This window comes from Zootoca vivipara, chromosome 2 (genome assembly GCF_965207765.1).
Source record: "Zootoca vivipara chromosome 2, rZooViv2.hap1.1, whole genome shotgun sequence".
Classification (NCBI taxonomy): Eukaryota; Metazoa; Chordata; class Lepidosauria; order Squamata; family Lacertidae; genus Zootoca; species Zootoca vivipara.
Genome location: NC_142584.1, coordinates 96,538,452 through 96,558,298, shown reverse-complemented (window position 1 = coordinate 96,558,298; position 19,847 = coordinate 96,538,452). Strand labels below are relative to the sequence as shown.

At 45.6% G+C, this 19,847-nt stretch overlaps 1 long non-coding RNA gene across 1 annotated transcript; it reads left to right on the top strand.

Annotated features, from left to right (window-relative positions):
- Nucleotides 1-8,849: 8,849 nt before the first annotated feature.
- Nucleotides 8,850-18,338, top strand: LOC148686976 (uncharacterized). Its single transcript, XR_015948599.1, has 2 exons — nucleotides 8,850-9,218; nucleotides 17,349-18,338. It is a non-coding gene; the product is annotated as an uncharacterized LOC148686976 (long non-coding RNA).
- Nucleotides 18,339-19,847: the final 1,509 nt, after the last annotated feature.

Genomic DNA, 19,847 nt, shown 5'->3' with positions numbered 1-19,847 from the left:
AAATGACCAGTAATGCATGTCTCTGAAATACTGGAATGGCCATGTGCGGATAAGAAGAATACACCTTGCAAAGTTCCCGGACTCTTTCAGAAATTTTTATGCCTCATACTTGTATGCAGTGCTTTCTTTTTCTTTCTAAAAAAATGTTTAGCGGTACAGTACTATCATATTGACTCAAGAAAATCACCATTTTATAGTTCAAATCGGGGGAAATAAATACAGTAGATGCACAAGATTCACAAAATGTTCAGGGATACGCACCCCTGCGTACCCCCAGAAAAAGCAGCTAACCATGCTGCTCTGGTAATATGAATCAGCTCTCTATGTGTATATACAGTGCCTGTAACCTTCCTGATGTTACTGGACTACAACTCTCATCATTGTTGGCCATTGGCCATGGTGGCTGGGGCTGATGGGAGTTGGAGTCCAATAACTCCCTGATGTACAAACTCCTGCTTATCCCACCTTTGCTACAGTAGTGGCCTCACATTGAAATCTAGTCACCCACCTAGTTTTCCCCTCTCAGCTTAGGATACAACCGTAGGTTAACTAGTTACTGGCAGTAGGTTTTGTACACTAAAGTTCCATGTGAGCATAGTGTTCAACCATTGGGTTTATTTGTTAAATCAGTTGTTATTTAATCACCATTTATGAGCACGGCACTTTACAAAGAAACAGCTGTGACAGATTTCTACCCTACGGAGGGGCAAAGCTGCCCATTTCCCCCTTTTCTCATTTTTCCACTCTGGAGTTCAATTCTCCATATGTTCCATATCCGCTAGCAATTCTTTCAAACAAACAATTCCTTGTAGCAATTGGCATTTTAGTGAGAATTTCCCCGATTGCACACATAATTCTGTGCAATTTTGCCTAATATAGATACTTTTTTCAAAGCAATTTTCTCTTGTGTCATGCATTTTTCTATGCTGTTTTCCACAATATATGCATTTTATGCACCCATTATCCCAGTATATGCATTTTTATTTTTATTTTTTTTACATTTTTTATTTTTATTTTTGCACATTTCTTGGTCGGAGAACTGCACTGAAAATTTCAAGGTAGTGCCATTTCGAAGGATTGCTGTGTTTCAGTTCGCGTATTGTTTCAGAGATTAGGCAGGTTTGGGTGTAATAAATGAGAGGGTGAATTGAATCTATCCCACATCCCTACTCTACCTCAAGGAATCAGTGGGGTGTGGGTGGGGAATGGAGTCATGGAAAGGCAGAAAAAGAATATGTGGTTATTTTACGTACTTTTGCATAGTTACAGTAAGTCATAGGGACTAGGGAGATAACCCAAAGCCTCCTTGTGCGATATGCTGGGCTCTGATTTAACTGCATCATGTATTGGGATACTCGGGGGCGACCTTGTTGTGTTCCCATCAGCTGAAGCCCATGGATTCCATCTGCCTTACTTGTTGGGGAAAGTGCCCCCATACACCGTCCTCAGGAAGCACGTCAAGTGGCAATCTGGACCATATTGACAGCTGGCAGCTATGCGATGACTTCATCACTGGAGAAATCAGAATCGGAAGAATCTTTATTTGCATCAGCCACTAGCCATAGCAATAAAAGAAAATGAACTGAAGATAGAGGTTAAAACTTAACTACACAAAATACATTTTGGAGGTTTACATCAGGAATCAAATAATAGATCTTATTCTAATTGCCCCCGCTAATTATTATTTTTTGCAGTTTTGGTGTCACCTGGTTATCTTGATCTGCTAGAAGAAAGGACACAGTAGCAAAGGTTGGACGACCTGGTATGGATAGTAGTATAGTGGTACCTTGGTTTGCAACCGCAATCCATTCCGTGGAGGCGGTCGCTCGCTGAAGGTCGCTTCTGCGCATCCAGCGCCGCGGAACCCAGATGTAAACACTTCTGGGTCCGCGGCGGTCGCTCGCCGAAGCGGTCGCTCGCCGAGGTAGGTGTAAACCGAGGTTTGACTGTAGAGAGAGGTAATAACCTCACTCCTCAAATCTTTATAAAGAGTGCAAGCTAGAAGCACATGAGCCAGTGCCAGTGACGCAACGCTGCCATCTCCATATGGACAAAACCGTTTTTACAGCAGAATGTTTTGAAATTGACCCTCAAGTACAGCTGAAGGCAGTATATTTAATCTTGCGTAAGTAGTAGAAGAAGAAGAGTTTGGATTTGATGTCCCGCTTTATCACTACCCTAAGGAATCTCAAAGCGGCTAACATTCTCCTTTCCCTTCCTCCCCCACAACAAACACTCTGTGAGGTGAGTGGGGCTGAGAGACTTCAAAGAAGTGTGACTAGCCCAAGGTCACCCAGCAGCTGCATGTGGAGGAGCGGAGAATCGAACCTAGTTCACCAGATTACGAGTCTACCGCTCTTAACCACTACACCACACTGGCTCATGTGAAAGCACGTCTGTAATTTTGAATTGTTAAATTTTGCAAATAGGGTTCCAATGTGTCAAAATGACTAGGTGGAAAATAATCATACCATGGACAAAATTTCCCTATCATGGCCAAATTATTCTGTTACTCGGTATCATATAGGTGCTGTCTAATTAAATTACCGTATTTTTCCGTGAATAAGACACCCCCATGTATAAGACGCCCCCTATTTTTGGGGACTCAAAATTAAGAAAACACCTCTCAGCACTACCAGTGCATAAGACAAGCCCCAATTTTAAACCTAATTTTTTGGTTAAAAAAACCCTAGACTTATACACAGAAAAATACAGTATTTGCTTTACTGAAGCCCAGCATCACTGGAAACTTTCCAATGCATGCATTCAGTGTGAAGCCTTGAATCACAGCAGATTTGGGGGTTGTCTGCCTTGGTTTTGCGGCCACAGATCTTTAAAAGTTGTCTGAAGCCACTTTGAAAGTGTTCCATTTAGAACATGTCAATATGATGCAGATGTACTGAGCATTTTGATCAAAAGAGGGGCCCATAACCTCTGCAAAAAAACATGCTATAAAGTCCAGGATGAAGTCCAGCTCTACAACAAACTTTCCTACGGCAGTGTAAGAGCAAGGGTGTCTCAACACATAGGCTGCAGAAGTTTCAGCAAAAATGAGAAAGGTATCAATTTTAAGTTGCATGCTAGTTTATGGATATGTGAATTGCAAACAATACTCCTGGGTAAATTATCTAAAAGTTAGCTAAGCACTCTGGTGCCACCTACTGGACGAAAAAAATCAATGTTTTCCAGACTTTCCAGCATTTACAGACATTCATTTGAACAGGACGTAATAGACACATTGCCGAAGAAGAAGATTGCAGAGCCAATCAGACACTCCTGCTGATGGGTTTGCACCACACCAACTAACAGTTTTTTTGGGGTGGGTGGGTGTAAAACTAGCTCTAAATGTACTTTCAAAGCCTTGGCCTGAAGAGGACATCTGAACCCTTCATTCTAAAAGCAGCGCCTTGGCAGGGTGGGTGTGAATTGTTCTGGTCATTTGGGTCACTGGGCCCCACACTGAATCTAGATTGGGAATGTTGGAATTTAGGATGTCTGCTGCTTCCTCCTCCCAATCTATGAACGTTCTCAAAGATATCAAACATCTAGAAATGTCCCTTCCAGGGCTGGCTCTAGGTAGAGTCCCGGTGGTGTGGGGTGCCAGGGCGCCGGGCCGGTAGGCAGGGCACTGCGCGGCAAAGCTGCGCGGAAGCCATGCTGCGCCCTGCGAGGGCAGGGGCGCCGGAGTGATCTCCGCCTCTCAGCGCCAGGGCGCGCGACCTGCTCGAGACTGCCCTGGTCCCTTCCAAAGTAATCTGTGTCTGAAAAGATTGCGCTGAACACCCCCAGCACCTGAGAAAGAAGGAGCAAAACACAACGTGCGCAGTGAGACTTTTCCTTGCTTTATCAGTGATTTGATAAGGCTTAGCAAAGAGAGGGCGGCTATTGTGTGTTCTCAAATGCTCGCACATGTTTAATTTTAAGGTTGCACTTCAGTTTTGTCCAAGGTTATCTTGGATAACACAGGTGTAAGAAGGGCCGTTTCAGTCTTTCCCCAGATATGCAGGAAGAGAGAGGGGGGGGAAGAGAGAGGGGGGGTGGAGAGAGAGAGAGAGCCATACATGAGATATTTTAACTTAGTTGACAGGTTGATAGAACAAAACTACCAATCTTGCAAAATGATGAATTGCCACGCCAAATAATACAAGCGATTTGTAAGCACCTACAAGGGAGGGAAGGAAAGTGTTCTCCCTTGTGCTTCAGGTTTTTATTTCTTTATTTGTTAGTGGGTTAAATGTCTATCCCACCGTCTCACAGGTGGCAGCAAGAATACAAATAAAACACAACAAAAGAGGAATACAAGACAGAGCAAAACCAACGCACAGAGGTAAAAACAAGGTAAGTAAAGCATTGATAAAAACCATCAAATTAGCATCCACCATCTTAGGGGCCAAAGGCCTTTCTAAACAAATAATGGCACATTTGCCTGTCTGTGGAAGGTTCATCGTAAAGGCCTACATCTGTGGCCTGCTCACAACTCATACTGTCAGTGGCCATCTACTGTTCCTCTGAATCCCAGTTGCTGAGAATTGCAGGTGGGGAGAGTGAAGTTGTGCTCAAGCCTTGCTTGCAGGCTTTCCATCAGCATCTGGTTGGCCAATGTGAGAACACAATGCTGGGCTAGATGGGACTTTGGCTTGATCCCACAATTGAGCTCTTCTTCTTTTCTTATTGATTCCACACATAACAGCTCTCAGGGGTTCCTTGAGGAGACAAACTTCTTTGAAAGGCTGGTAATTTACCAGTAAGTCTCTCCCCCCTGCGTTATAACCACAGTATTGGGTGTGTTTTCTCAGTTTAATGGGACAATGTTAATGCAGGACTGATTTGCCCCTATCAACCACAGAAGCCCCAGAACGTATCCCAGACTCCTCTGTAATACACAAGCATTCCACCTGGACTTGAAAGGGTGTTTTGAAGGAGACAATTGACAAGTCCTTGCCACAGGTGATTAAACGGACCCTTGTATGGGAAAGACGCAACTCCCTTTGCCTAAAAAAGGGAAAGAATGACTGTTTGGCAAGTGTTGATAACACTGACTCCTGCTATGAGGTTTTTTTTTTAAAAAAAGAACCACAGCAAATACTCTTGCAGCATCCTGACCTTAACCTTGAATCTATCCAAGAACAAGATTTTAAACATGGAGAACCTTGGCTTCTCTCTGCCCCAGAACTGAATCATGAACTGGCAGTCAACATTTAGTCCCTTTCTTGGTTTAAGCAGGAGTGAGGGCATGTGTACTGTATTAAGCTCCCTCTGCAGACAACCATGCTCAATGTGTGGATTTCAGAGGAAGCAGATGCAATGTTGAGGGGAGGGCGAAGCTGTTGTGCAGCGCCACTTCTGCGTCAACTCAGAAATGGCCTACGTGCAAGTAATAGAGAAACAGGACTACTGTTTGTGATTAGGCAAGGGATTACAAAACTGCTACCAAGCACCAGGCCTCCAGCAAGGCTTTTGGTGTAGCCCCACACATAATCCTATGAATTGTGTGCTATCAGAGAACGCTGTGAGAGGTGTCTTTAACTAGCTATGGAGGAGCCATGGCTTAGGGATCTGAAAATCCATATTTCTATCTGTGATTTTTAAACATTGCGATCTGAGTTGCTCTGTGTTCCTTGCTTCAATCTGTGTTTCAGTTGCCCAAGTGTTCTGTCTGAAACAAAGCTCCGAGTTCCCACTCACTACACAGTGGTACCTCGGTTTAACAACAGTCCTGTTTACAAACGATTTGGTTTATGAACTCCGCAAAACTGGAAGTAGTGTCCCGGTTAGTGAACTTTACCTCGGTCTAAGAACGGAATCCAAACGGTGGAAGGGCACTGGCGATGGGAGGCTTCATTAGGGAAAGCACACCTCGGTTTAAGAACAGATTTGGTTTAAGAATGGACTTCCAGAACGGATTAAGTTCATAAACCAAGGTACCACTGTAATGGGGAAATTAAAAAATGGCTATAACTCTCCCTGCTTTTGGCCAAAGTCGATGAAATTTTACAGGCACAGGAACTCTTCCAGGCGCTTACCCAGGATTGATCTTTCCTTTTGGAATGAGGCACAGCAGAGACTGCTGAGTCTTTATGATATATGGTTTAAATAAAAATAAAAAATCCTTCCAGTAGCACCTTAGAGACCAACTAAGTTTGTCATAGGTATGAGCTTTCGTGTGCATGCACACTTCTTCAGATATATGGTTTATTTACTCATATACACAGCCTGAGCCTATGATGGAGGGGCTCACAGTATTAACAACCCAAAGGGGTCTTGCTTCTCCCATATCCACAGCCTATGGAATCAAAAAGAAATCAAACACCGTGTTCTGACTCTCTCTCCAGTTTGCTGCTTTTCCTCTAGGTCCCCTCATTTCTAACTCTAAACTCTGGGCTTTGTCTTTCTAACTATCTTCAAGCTGGGGGAGATGACCCACACATCTGGCATCTCATACAGAGCTCTTTTCCTTTGTTCCCCTTAATGGCCCATCACCCAGGCTATCACATCAACACAGGAAGCTAGCCTGAGTTATATTTTAACACTTGCTGGATCCAAGAGTTAGAAGGATCTCACATATAACCCCCAACCTCATAACAGTGCATTACGGTTAGAACCCATTGCCTCAGAATGAGGCATGCTTAGAGCACCTTAAATATGCAGCTATCAGTTCTTCTGCCTGCAAATAATCATTACCCACATAAAGGGGAGAAGTGTTCCCCTTTATACTGATCTATCTGGAACAGGAGATAGTCAGAAATTTGATAGATAGATAAGATAGATGATTAGATAGCTAGATAGCTAGATAGCTAGATAGCTAGATAGCTAGATAGCTAGATAGCTAGATAGCTAGATAGCTAGATAGCTAGATAGATAGATAGATAGATAGATAGATAGATAGATAGATAGATAGATAGATAGATACAGGTAGATATAGATAAACTATTGTTGTGACACCGTATTCACACCCCCAAAAGAATATTCTGCTCTTTCCTAGCTTCAGATAAAAGACAGATCTGTCAAACAATACTCTTCCAATTAAGTAAATGAGTCAGGAAAGTGAATGACTCTTGGGTGCTAGCAAGAGGCACAAGGCATTTGGTGCCTGTTTGATATGTGCATGCCCAGTTCTGTTTCCATTTGGTGCCGACAACTCCACAGCTGTTTGTACTCTCAGGGCAAAATGACAACCCAAGTCCAGAGGTTGCTGGAGCAATGCTGTGGCTTCCAGAAAGATGACAGTTTTAAACAATTTGTTCCTAATTGAAAAAGGTCACATGAGGCAAGCTTTACAGAAGTTTACATAACAAAGCACAATTCTGTTCAATAAAATGATTAATTTCTGTCATTACACATCAAACAAAAAGCACTTACAAAACATTATTGTCTCTGCTCACATTGCGTGGCAAGAGCGCTTCCCGAGTTTCATTTTCAGTCACTGCCTCTTTTGACAGAGACTTAATTCTCTGGCATTAATTCAGGCTAAGGAATTTGTGAATGAGAACTGAGTAGGCTGGCTTCTAAAGCGCGAGATATGTTGCACAAGCATTGTGGCAGGAAAAAGACAACAGCTCTTTAGAAGGCTCGGAGGGCTTTTGGGAGGACCGAGGCTGCAGAGAGAAAAATGCCCGAGGCGGACAAAGAGGCTATTGTCTGCCCTTTCATGAGATAACAGGGCATTGTGAAAATGATGGATTGCAGTTCTCGGGCCCTGTGGCCATATCCAGAATAGTATGTTGTGAATGTACTTGCAGGATTGCCTATGCTGTTATGGGCTAAACCATCTCAGTCAAAAATGTGTCTTGTCTCCACGTGAACAGCATGGTTGTGACTGGCCCAGTGGCATGGACACGTCTTGGCTTCTTGTGCTGCAGGCGAAGAAGCCCTTAGTATGGACTACGTATCTGGAAAACCAGATAATGATCTGCTGTCATGCATAAATCAGGAAGGCAACCCTGCCGGTTGCACAGGGCATACTGATCTTCAGCCAAGTGTGCTAGCAGCGTAAGATGTGTTGAATGGCACATCCCAACCCGGCCCAGCCTTCTTGTTGCCAAATGTGGAAAAGCTAAGTTCCTAACCCCATTGAATAGCTCCTTCTTTCCAGAAACTCCTGAATCTTCCCCCTTTCCCGATTGTTCTTCCCCTGGCATGTCTTCCCTTCTGGGGCTAACAGGGCAGGGAAGTTTGCACACAAACCAAGCTATAGTTACAGGTAGGTAGCCGTGTTGGTCTGAGTCGAAGCAAAATAAAAAAAATTCATTCAGTAGCACCTTAAAGACCAACTAAGTTTATATTTTGGTATATAGAAAGCTATAGAAAGGGTGAGTGGCAATAAGTTCTTTGAAAAAGTAAATGTGGGATTATTAAAAAAAAAAATTGTCAGTAGCACCTCAGAGACCAACTAAGTTTGTTCTTGGTATAAGCTTTTGTGTGCATGCACACTTCAGATACACGGAAACAGAAGTCATCAGACCCTTATATATACTGTAGTGGGAGGGTGGGGTGGGGTTTTTCTCAGAAGGGTAGTAGGAGACAGGTGATTGACTCAATGGGTATGGTAAACCCAGAGCCGGCTCTAGGTAGACCCCCGGTGGCGCCAGGGCGCGTTGAGGGGCGCCCCAGCAAGTGGGGGAGCTGCGCGGCAGCCTCGCTTTTCCCTCCGCCAGCCGCGACGCTCAGGGGAGAGCAGGGAGGTAAGTGAGCAGAGCAGAGGCTCTAGGACCCTGTTGCGCTCTGCAGCGCCAGGGTCATCCCTCACCCCAGCGCTGCGTTTCATTGGTAGAGGCAACACCACATGGCAGCAGCTCTACCAATGAAACGCAGTGCCAGGGTCATCCCTGTTGGCGGGAAGGCTTGGATGCCTTCCCACAGTCTGGGGCTCTCTCCGCTGGCTCCATGGCGCCCATGGCCTCCGCTGCCGGCAGGAGGGCTCCGACCGCACTGCAGGAGCGGGGCTCTCCCTGCTGGCTCCGCGGCAGGGGGGCGGAGAGCCATGAGGGGAAAGGGCTGTCCTTTCCCCTCTCTTAAAACTACGGAGTGGCCGGGATGCCGGGCCTCTCTGCAGGCTGTGCTCTCCCCTTCCCGGCCCTGCAGCTCTTGGCTCAGCCGAGGCGGAGCTCCAAGGCCTTCCGGGGTGGGGGAGATGGCGAGCACCTCCAGGGGAGACAGCGAGCGCCTCCAGGGGAGACGGCGAGCGCCTCCAGGGAAGCCTCCCAGCGCCTCCAGGGAAGGTAAGAGCGTTCCTCTTTTTTTTTTAATGGAGGGGAAGAGCTGGAGGTCAAGATTTATTTAATTTTTTAAGAGTGGGGGGCGCCCGAGGGATCCCTGCACCAGGGCGCTTGATGATCTTAAGACGGCCCTGGGTAAACCTGTTGACGACTGTTAACGACTGCAATTAGTCCTACAGGAAAAAGCAAGGGATGGTACGCAAATGATTAGCATATGTAATGAGACAGGAATCCACTATCTCTATTAAGACCAGGTCTCTCCATAGTTTTCAGTTTAGTGATAAATTGTAATTCAGCAACTTCTCTTTCAAGTCTGTTTCTGAAATTCTTTTGTATTAAGACAGCTGCTTTGAGATCCTGTATTGAATGTCCTGGAAGATTGAAGTGTTCTCTTACTGGCTTCTCTGTCTTGTGATTCCTGATGTCAGATTTATGTCCATTTATCCTTTGGCGTAGGGTTTGGCCTGTTTGTCCAATACAGAGAGCTGAAGGGCACTGCTGGCATTTGATGGCTTACACAATGTTAGAATATGAGCAATTAAATAGGCCTGAGATGGTATGTTTGATGTTGCAGGGTCCAGTGATGGTGTTGTCTGGGTGTATGTGGCAGCAAATTTGGTATCTGGGTTTATTGCAGGCTCTGGTACCAGTGTCACTGGGCAATTTTTAATATATTTTTATATATTTCGACCACATCAGACCAACACGGCTACCTACCTGAATCTAAATGTGGGATTGGGACTATTTGAACCATAGAGTTGGAAGAGAACTCTTCCAACCCTCTGATCAAAGCCACATTCCCTGACAAATGGACAACTTGAATACTGTACATCCACAGAAGGAATGCTGACCACCCCGAGATAGTCCGATCTGCCTTACTGTCAGGGAGCTTCTCCCTGGTGCTAAGTGAAAAGCTGCTTCCCCGAAATGTCCACCCATTGTTTCTAGTCCTGCCCTCTGGAGCAACAGAGAACAAGCCTGCTCCATCTTCTGCATGGTGGCCCTTCAGCTATCTGAAGGGCAGCTCTCGTGCCTCCTCTTAATCCTAATGTAACATTTAAAATGTGACTTCCAAGGTGCAGCCTAAAATTCAAGACAGGTCAGGGTCTCCGCCCTGTGATTTCTCAGCTCATAGATTTCGCAGAATTGTAGAGCTGGAAGGGACCCAACGGGGGCATCTAGTCCAACCCCTGCAACGCAGGATCACAGCTCATGTTTCAGTGCACTTTTTCTTGGGCTGCTCTCTTCTTCCTTTCCTCTCCCCACTGTCCCCTTGGCACTTCCCTTTTGATAATTCTACCTGCAGTTCTCTTCCCTGGACTGTGGCACTTTTGGCTTCAGTGATGGCAGAAGGTGCATTTGGATGAAAGTGGCCGTTGGTTGATTAGAGAGTTTAAAGCAGATTGAGGAGCAGGCCGATCACAAGCATCTATCGATCTATCATCTACGTTTCCACCCAGCACAGATGGACAGATAGATCATTTGTGTTGCAGTTATGAAACCCTTAAAAAAAACAAAAAATGTTCCATTCTGCTCCAGAATCCTCAGGCTGTTTACAGTATCTCTCTTCTCAATGGCTTGGCTGGGAAGCCGTCAAAACAAGTCATTAAACTGTTGGATTTAATGCCATTGCAGGGGTTGTATTTGAAAGCCACATCATGGTGTGTGTGTGTGTGTGTGTGTGTGTGTGTGTGTGAGTGTGAGAGAGAGAGAGAGATTGTATACAAGTGTATTGTGATAAGAAAAACACTCAACTGTGCCACATTATCAAAATGGGAACACAATACATTTTGACTCATTAAAATGAAGTAGGTGTGCATTGCCTTTGAAGTTCCTGGAGAGCAACTATTCTCGATAAGAGAGGCTCATTAAACTTTCGGGAAGCTGTTTGTGAACACAGGGTGCTAATCTACAGAAGATAAGGAGTGTAACCTTTCACTAAGGGCCTTTAAAAAACCACACACAACCCACCTTGTCTCAAGCTTTCTCCTGTATTTCATCAAAGGCTTGATGAGGTGGGGGGGGGCAGCCTCTGTCTAATCTGTTAAAGAGACCAATCTAATCTGTCATTATTAAACACTTTTACGGAGGAAAATGCTTGCAACACTATCCATCTCGCTATCTCAGAACATGGAAGCAGACAGAAAAAAAAATCTCCCCCGAAATGGCTAACAGTAAGCAATCTGTTTTCCTAACTACACAGTTTAGCTCGTGGTGCAAGAGGACGCAAGTAGAATAAATACAATTAATACCGCTCAGATTTCTTGCCGGGGGTGTGGAAGTTGTCAAGGAAATGTTGACGTGAATATTGTGTGGGGAGAATGGAGCTGAATGGTAATGTGGCCAGCTTTCCTTGCCTTTGTAACTTTCAAAGTCAGTCTTTGGGATGTGGCTGTTCCTCACCAGGTGTGCATGTGAATGAGTACTTGACATTGGGTGCCATGGGAATCCTAGACTGAAGAAGCTCCCCTGGCTCCCAGTTCTGAGCAACTGGGCTTATTTTTTTAGGGGTCCCACTGCAGCTCCACCAGCTGGAGCAGCTGGCAAAGCTGTGGTTGTGAAAGAATTCCATCTGTCCCTAGGCATGTTTCTAAGGCCATATCTGCCTAATATCAGTTTTATACTGCTTTGCTGTCATGGAATCTTCCCCCCAAAGAATCTTGAGAAACTGCAGTTTGAAGAAGCACTGTGAGTTCTGTTAAAGATCACCCCTTTCCCTTACCTGCTCAGACAAGGATCCTTACTGAGCTCCCAGGGAAAAGAGAACAACTATTAGATTATTTTGAACCTGTAGGACTTAAAATCCAGCAGGGACCTTTGTTCAGCATGAGAAAGGGCAAGTGTCCAGGTTTAGGGACAGAGTCATGTAACAGATGTGTGCTTTATACTGGAGGACTCCTCCACATGTCCTCCTGTTATTTATGAAGCAGCCTACGGTTGTCATTAGTGTATGCGTACTATACAAATTAATACACAGAACATTCAATAAAGCTGTCCATACATTGCAACCTGGGGATTGCATAAGCATTCTGCTAAACTCAAAAGGGCAAAAAGGTAGGTCATATGGAATTGAGATAGCGCAGTTTCGGATAATGAAGGTGAAAATAAACAACAGGGATTGTGCTGCATATTACAATGGAATAAAGGTGCCGGAACGCTTATTTATTCATTTCAGGTGGAGGGGAGGAACCCTGTTTAATACCATTCCAAATAACCTTAACCTGAAATGAATTAACATACAGATTGTGGTTAGGTTACATATATATCATGTCCTATCAGCACCCCCAGCGGATGGAAGGACTTTAAGAAAATGAGGCATAAAGAAAGATTTGTGGGCTCCCCTCTTCCCAAAGCATTCCCACATAAATTCCAAATGAGACCATATTTTCTGAATGCAGTAATTTCACTGCCGTTTCAACCAACCAATTAATTTTAGAAATAGAGGTATTTAGCCTTAGGGAATTCTTATCAGTGCTGCTATATTTATTAACTGTTCAACTGACATCCTGAGGGGATTTGCAGAGTGGGGGAAAGCAGCGGTTCTCCTAAGATTATTACAAAGAATTGTTTTTATTTATTTATTATTTATTAAAAGCGGAGCGAAAATTGCGCAGGATATGAAAGATTTTACTAATCTGCAGTCAGTTGACTAGCCCTGTTTATATTCTGGGGAAATCACACTCAGGGCCTTTTTACGCTTGTGTTATCGTGTGTTATCTATGGCAAGGACTCTACATCTTGTTTTTGAAACGGGAAAATGTTTGAATTGTATTATCACAGCAGAAGAGTCCTTGGGAGGCTGTTACCATGAAAAGTGCAGCGAAGAAATGGAAACCAAAGCAGGAATCATTATTCTTATCATCACTATTACGTCTAAGCCACCCATCATCAGAACCAGGGCAGGTTACAACAAAATAGAAACAGAAATATATATATATATATATATATATATATATATATATATATATATATATATATACATACATATATACATATATATAGAGAGAGAGAGAGAGAGAGAGAGAGAGAGAGAAGGGGGGGTTGGTTAGAACATGATAACACCAAGGTTGCAGGTTCAATCCCTGTATGAGACAGTTGCATATTCCTGTGTTGCTGGGGGTTGGACGAGAAAACATCCTTGGCCCTCCAGATGTTTTGGGACTACAATTCCTATCATCCCTGACCACTGGTCCTGTTAGCTAGGGATGATGGGAGTTGTAGTCCAAAAACATCTGGAGGGTGTTTGGGGGTGTCTGGACTAGATGATCCTCAGGATCCCTTCCAAATCTATGATTCTATTATTTCTAGGATACACACATACACACACCTATACCTAAGGTCAAACACCAGGGTAAGCCTTCAACACACAATAGAAACTGAACACTCCAGACACCTCTCTGTGGGTAGGGAACTCCACAACTCAGGGGGCTACCACAGAAAATGACCTCTGCAGGGCCACAGCCCCCAAACCCCAGACTTTACCTTCTCTCCCCTTTGTGCTTTCCAGGGCTCTGAATTGTGTGGAAACAGCTCCTTGCATACGGGCAAGATCCACACATGGAAATCAGGGAGAGACATCATTATTATTGCTCCCTCGCCCCATATCTGTTGAGACTACCTGGTGAGAACACCAGCTGGAAAAGGTTTAGAGCAGAGGTGGTGAACCACCAGCATGCAATGCATAACTCTGGAACTCCTTGCTGCAGCAAATTGTGATGGCAACCAGCATAAACACTTTTTATTTTTTTAAAAAATGCATATGTATAAGACTTTAGAGTGCCTGGTCAATTTCCCCTGACCTACCGACTCCCTTGGGGAATAGAATATCAGTTACATAGTGATATATCTATTCACTGTGTAAGTGATATATCTATTCCCCAAGGAAATAGATACTTCCCACCCACAAACCTATGTCCCCACTATGGAAGGACGTCTGGATCCAGAATTGGCCTCAACAGTCACTTACGGATACACTGTTAAGACAGTGTTCATGGGAAACAATCTTACCCGGCCATGAGTGATCACCAAAGAAGAAGAAAAAATATCACTTATGCAGAGGTGTTCTTCTTAGCCAGGGGTTCCCAAACTACGACCTGGGGGCCGGATGCGGCCCAATTGGCCTCCCAATCCGGCCCGCGACGACCCCCGCCGCTGCCTGCTCTTACGGCGCGCAGCGCGGCGACGCTCTTCCAGGTCGGAAAAAAGCGCCAAAAATCCTTTGTGCGCATGCGTATGGGCCTCTCCCGACCCAGAAGAGGTCATTTCTGGTGCACTTCCGGGTCGGGGGAGGCCCATACGCATGCGCACAAACGATTTCTGGCGCTTTTTCCGACCTGGAAGCGCGCCAGCGCGCCAGTAAGCGCCCGTGCACATATGCACGGGCGTGCACTCCCCCGCCCTCCAGCCCAGCGTGCAATCGGCGCGGTGGGAACCGGCCCAAAGCCCGGTAAGTCTGGGGACCCCTGTTCTTAGCTAAGGACAGAACTTCCACCTTCTCTTCCAATGCATTATAAACTTCTTCCCTAGAGGCATATAATACACCTACGGATATCCTGGAAGACATGACTTTGGTGCCACAGGAGGCAAAGCGCTGGACCAAACAGACCTTTGGTCTAATCCAGTACGTTGGCAATTCTTATGCTTCACTCAGACTTGAACGCAGGAACATAGGGAGATGTCAGACCATTGATCCCTCTAGCTCAGTATTGTCTACGCTGACTGGCAGTAGTTCAAGCAGGGACATCTGAAGATGCTGTGGGTTGAACCCAGGACCCTGTGCATGCAAAGCAAGTGCTGTATCACTAAGCCATGCCCTTCCTAGGCTTCCTTCACTTGCACAGGACTCTATTAACCATATAAAGTACAATCATACTGTCTGTTTAGAACCGGGGGGGGGCATTTTTCAGCCTGAGAGCGAGGCAGAGGAGTGGCCCAGCCTCCATGGACTAGTTTTGATAAGCGGGCATTGGATGTGGGGTTGGTGAGCATGGGTTTGGGAGAAATGGCCTTGTTGCTAGCCATAATTGTAGCTAGAGATTCTCCACGTCTGGTTTAGATCACACTTACATATGTGCATGTGTGTGTACATGCAGCACTTACTGATACAGCAACAAGAGTGACAGCATTTATAAATATTCCTTTCGTAATGTGAGAGCATTGCCCTCTAGTGCTTAGTTGGAGCTGTAACAGGCCTGTTGAGTTTAAACTCTCCAGAAAAGGTGGCTATGATAATAATGGTCTGTTTCCCTAGTTCCTTTCCAAATTGCCAGCATCACACACAGACACAAAGACACACCCTACCAGCTCCCCATGCATTCATATGAAATTAGAGCAATCCAAGCTGTCCCTTCAGGTTCTTCTGTGATATTGCCATTGCTTTCTCCCATCTAGGATACCACTGCACACAAGCACTTGTGTGTGTTGATGAAACAGAACAAAAAACAATATCAAGGCAATGTTTTACACTGATAGTCTGGAGAGAGAGAGAGGGAGGGGGGAGAGGAGAGGAGAGAGAAATATGTGACTAGAAGAAAGGTACTGAAAGCTGCAAAATTAGCTCCAATTAGGGTTGCCAGACTCAATAGAGGACAGGACTTCTGTGCCTTTAATTGCCCTGCTCTCTTTTGAGTCTGGAAACCTTGAAGAGAAACCAGCAGACTCTTTCTTTAATTTCCAAGCAAAGGCTCTGCTGGTTTCTCTTTAAGGTTTCCAGACTCAAAAGAGAGCAGGGCAATTAAAGGCACAGAAGTCCTGTCCTCTATTGAGTCTGGCAACCCTAACACCAATTCCAGAATTAATTTCAGAAACTTCCCACGCTGGAGGTGTCCTGATGCATGCTGATATCCACCACCAAGGAAAGCAAGGCAGGCCCTCGTACAAGAACCAATGTGCTGATTCAGGATCACCGTCAGCAACCAAGTATGTGAGGCAGAAAAGCAAGTTGTCATCTCAAGTAGATCTTGGGAGTAACTTGGAATAAGTTTTATCCTCCGGGCTACGTGGTCAAAGCAAAAGACCCACCTGCTGAGTGCTGTGCCTGGCTATTTAAAGGGCTGGTGCCCACCCTGCCCCAGCTGTTGGCTTCTTCTAGGCAGCATAGTTTTAAGTTTCATGGGCTTATTTGGCAAAAACTCCCCCAGCCTTTTCCTGATCCTCCAAGGAGGGTGTGAGATCCACTTATTGGAGTCTGGTTGCAGAAACCCTTTGGGCTTTAGGGGCGCCAGCTTATTCACATGGGAAGCACCAAGGAGTAGAGCCATCTCTTTCTTCTCAAGGGTACTGTTGTAGAAGGACCCTTCCCAGATTGGGACCATGGCCGAAACCAATCTGTGAAGTAATAACCAAATAGAATGGGACAGGGGTGGCAAATCTGCTGCCTTTAGCTCTTGAGTCCACTGTGGTGTAGTGATTAAAATGTTGGATTAGGGCATAGCTGCCAAGTCTCCCGTATTCCCCGGGAAACCCCCCGTTTTTCCAGCTGTCCCCAGCCGAAAAAACTGATTTTTTTTGTTTCCCCCCATTTTATTCTGGTGTGGCGGCCATTTTGGGACTGGGCGGAGCATGCTCAGAAGCGACTTTTGATGCTGCTTTGCCCAGTTCCAAAATGGCTGCAGCGCGACTTCTGGTGCGGCGGCCATTTTGGAATAGGGCAGAGCAGCATCAAAAGTCGCTTCTGAGCATGCTCCGCCCAGTTCCAAAATGGCGGCAGCGCTACTTCCGGTCTGATACTTCCGGTCCAGTCCCTTATTTCTCAGGCTGGAACTTGGCAGGTATGGATTAGGGTTGGGGAAACCTGAGTTCAATTTGGTTCTTACTCTGCACTCTGCTCCCACCTGTGGCTGCTAGAAGCTGTCAGCATGAGACAGCTGCCACACCCCAGGAAATGCCTTTGATTGGCCAGCTAAACCAGGTGAGGGTATCCAATAGGTCTCAATCACTCAGGACTTCCCCTGCATGCAAAGACAGGCTCTGGTGAATTAAGCGGATGAGACCAATAGCGGGTCCAATGGTCAAGAAGGCAGTTTTTGCAGGTGCTGTAGAGGGAAGTGAGGGGCAGGTAGGGCTCCTCAACTCGGGACGGTAGCTTATCTAGAAGAAGAAAAATTATGACCCTAAACTTTCTCTGCCTTACAGGGTATCTTCGGGAGAAGAAAAGGCTCACAAATCCAAAGTGGAGTACCCAAGACACTTTGTATGTCTCCTTCTGGCAACTCCCGCAGCGAAGCTGGTGCCAAATGTATTGCTCTGTTTTCCTTTGGACCACAACTGTGAAACCGAGAGGGGGATCTTGTCGGCTGGGCAGCCCAGAACCTCCATACACATTACCCAGGCTTGCATCCCAGAGAGGTCAATTCAGTGCTGCTAATGCATCAAAACAACAGTGGGTGCTGTGATTCTCCAGAGGTTTTGCTTCTCCCTTGGTGGTGCCCTTCATTGTCTCTTGAGACAGGCGGATGCCAACAATATGTAATGAGATAATGGTATGGCATAGTGCCAGTGGGGGAGGGAAAACTGTTCTTGTGGGAAAGAAATAACAAATGAATGATTTGTTCTGCAAGGAAACCTGGAATCGTATTGTTCCAAGGGAACAACATTTTTCCAGCAGTGTCTTACTTAGTCGTCTTAATGGATGCTGGCATTGTGAGCACCGGAGGCAAGGCCTTGCTGCTGCCATTATCTTAACATCTGGACACTTGATTTGCCCTGCAGTCTAGATTTACAAAGGGCTGCATCCAAATTGGCATCAGGCCCTGATCTGTTTTGTGACTTTCAATTGCCATTGTTCAGGTTGGTTGGGATCTGTGGCCAAAATAAAATGGAATCAAATATCTGCGGCAGCTAATCACATTCAATTCAATTGTATGACGGCAGCTTAGAAAAGGAATGTGTGCCCGAAGCAATAAGATATTGAAACAGATGAACAAACCTATTGTAGGCAAACCATAAACGGCCTGCAAAATAGTAGCCTGCAATGTTTACCCATTTTCCTCTATTTGATCTTGGCAATTGTGTCTCCTGATTTGCCTGCTTTTCAGGGGCAGGCAGCGTGACTGAACTGAATAAATTTATTGCAAGTGTCAGAATAAAGTTGGGGTTCTATAAAATAAAGCTTCAACTGCAAAACGGCAATTGCCTCTTAACTGAAGGGTTGGTGTTTCTGGGAAATGGATAACAATGAGGTACAAGGCTGCCAACAAACAACAAGCTCAAAACCATCTGCTCCAAGTTTTTTGCCTGTCCAGGTATCCGCTAGTCACCTACAGTATTTAGGCCACAAAGTGCCACAAAGAGAGCGCAGGTATACGGCAGCCAGATTCCTGCAGAGCAAGTGGTTCCTGTTGACTTAAGCATGGGAGTTAGAAACCTACTAAAGGAAACAAATAGGACCAAATAGGTCTCTGTAGCTAATCAGAGCTTGGGGCACCCCCCATATGTTTTTTGAATCTTGCAAAGGAAACCATGTGTGTGTGTGTAGGACCATAGCTCAGTGGCAGAGCACCTGCCTTGCACCCAGAAAGTCCCAGGTTCAATCCCTAGTGTCTCCAGTGGTGCTTTGCGCATGCGCAGAAGCGTGCATCAGGGAGCAACCGATTCAGGGAGCGACAGGCTCTATGGAACGGATTGCGGTCGCAAACCGAGGTACCACTGTACTAAGCAGGATGGACCAATCGTCTGACTCAGTATAAGGCAGTTTCCTTTGATTGTATGTGCACGCAAGTGTGTGTGCAATAGGTTACCAGACGTCCCCGTTTCCCGGGATTTAAAAATCAGTCCCCATACAAAATCCATTGCAGTTGAAAAGTGTCCCCGGATTCATTGAAAAAAATCTGGTAACCTTAGACTGTGCATGCCTGCCTGCATGTGTGCATGCCCAAAATTCTACATTTTGGCAGTGGTTACTGATGTTCAGGAGGAAGAGTATTAACTCCATCTTGGACCCAGTTCCCAGAACTATCCTATTTTATATTTCATAACACTGTACTCTGCAATATCATCAACCTTCTTACCAACACAAGTTGGCATTTGTTTGTTTGTTAAATGTGTGCTGTTAAAAAAAACCCAACAAATCTTGGGTGAAAGTACAAATTGGACATACAACTGTATCTTTTAATATTTGAATTCACACAAACTACAGTCCACGCTGACCTTCTGTATCAAGACGTGGAGCTAGGAGTGAACGTCGGACAGCCAAAGCTGAATACTGAGCAGAGAATGAGATCAAGCAAATAGCAGCTCTGAACCAAGGTTTGCCTGTTGTATGACTAGAAGCTCAAACCATGGTAGGATGCTTTATTTGGTTAGCACAGGGGTCCCCAGACTTACCTGCCTTCGGGCCGGTGCCCGCCGCGCCGATCGCGCGGAGGGTGGGGGAGTGCACGCACAGTGGGCCGGAGGGTGGGGGAGTGCGCGCCAGTGCGCATGCGCACACCCATTTACTGGCGCGGTGGCGCGCTTCCAGGCCGGAAAAATCGCCGAAAATTGTTTGTGCGCATGCGTATGGGCCTCCCCCGACCCGGAAGTGCACCGGAAATGACCTCTTCTGGGTCGGGAGAGACCCATACGCATGCGCAGAAACGATTTTCGGCATTTTTTTCCAGATCTGGAAGTGCGCCGCTGCGTAGCGTTGCAAGA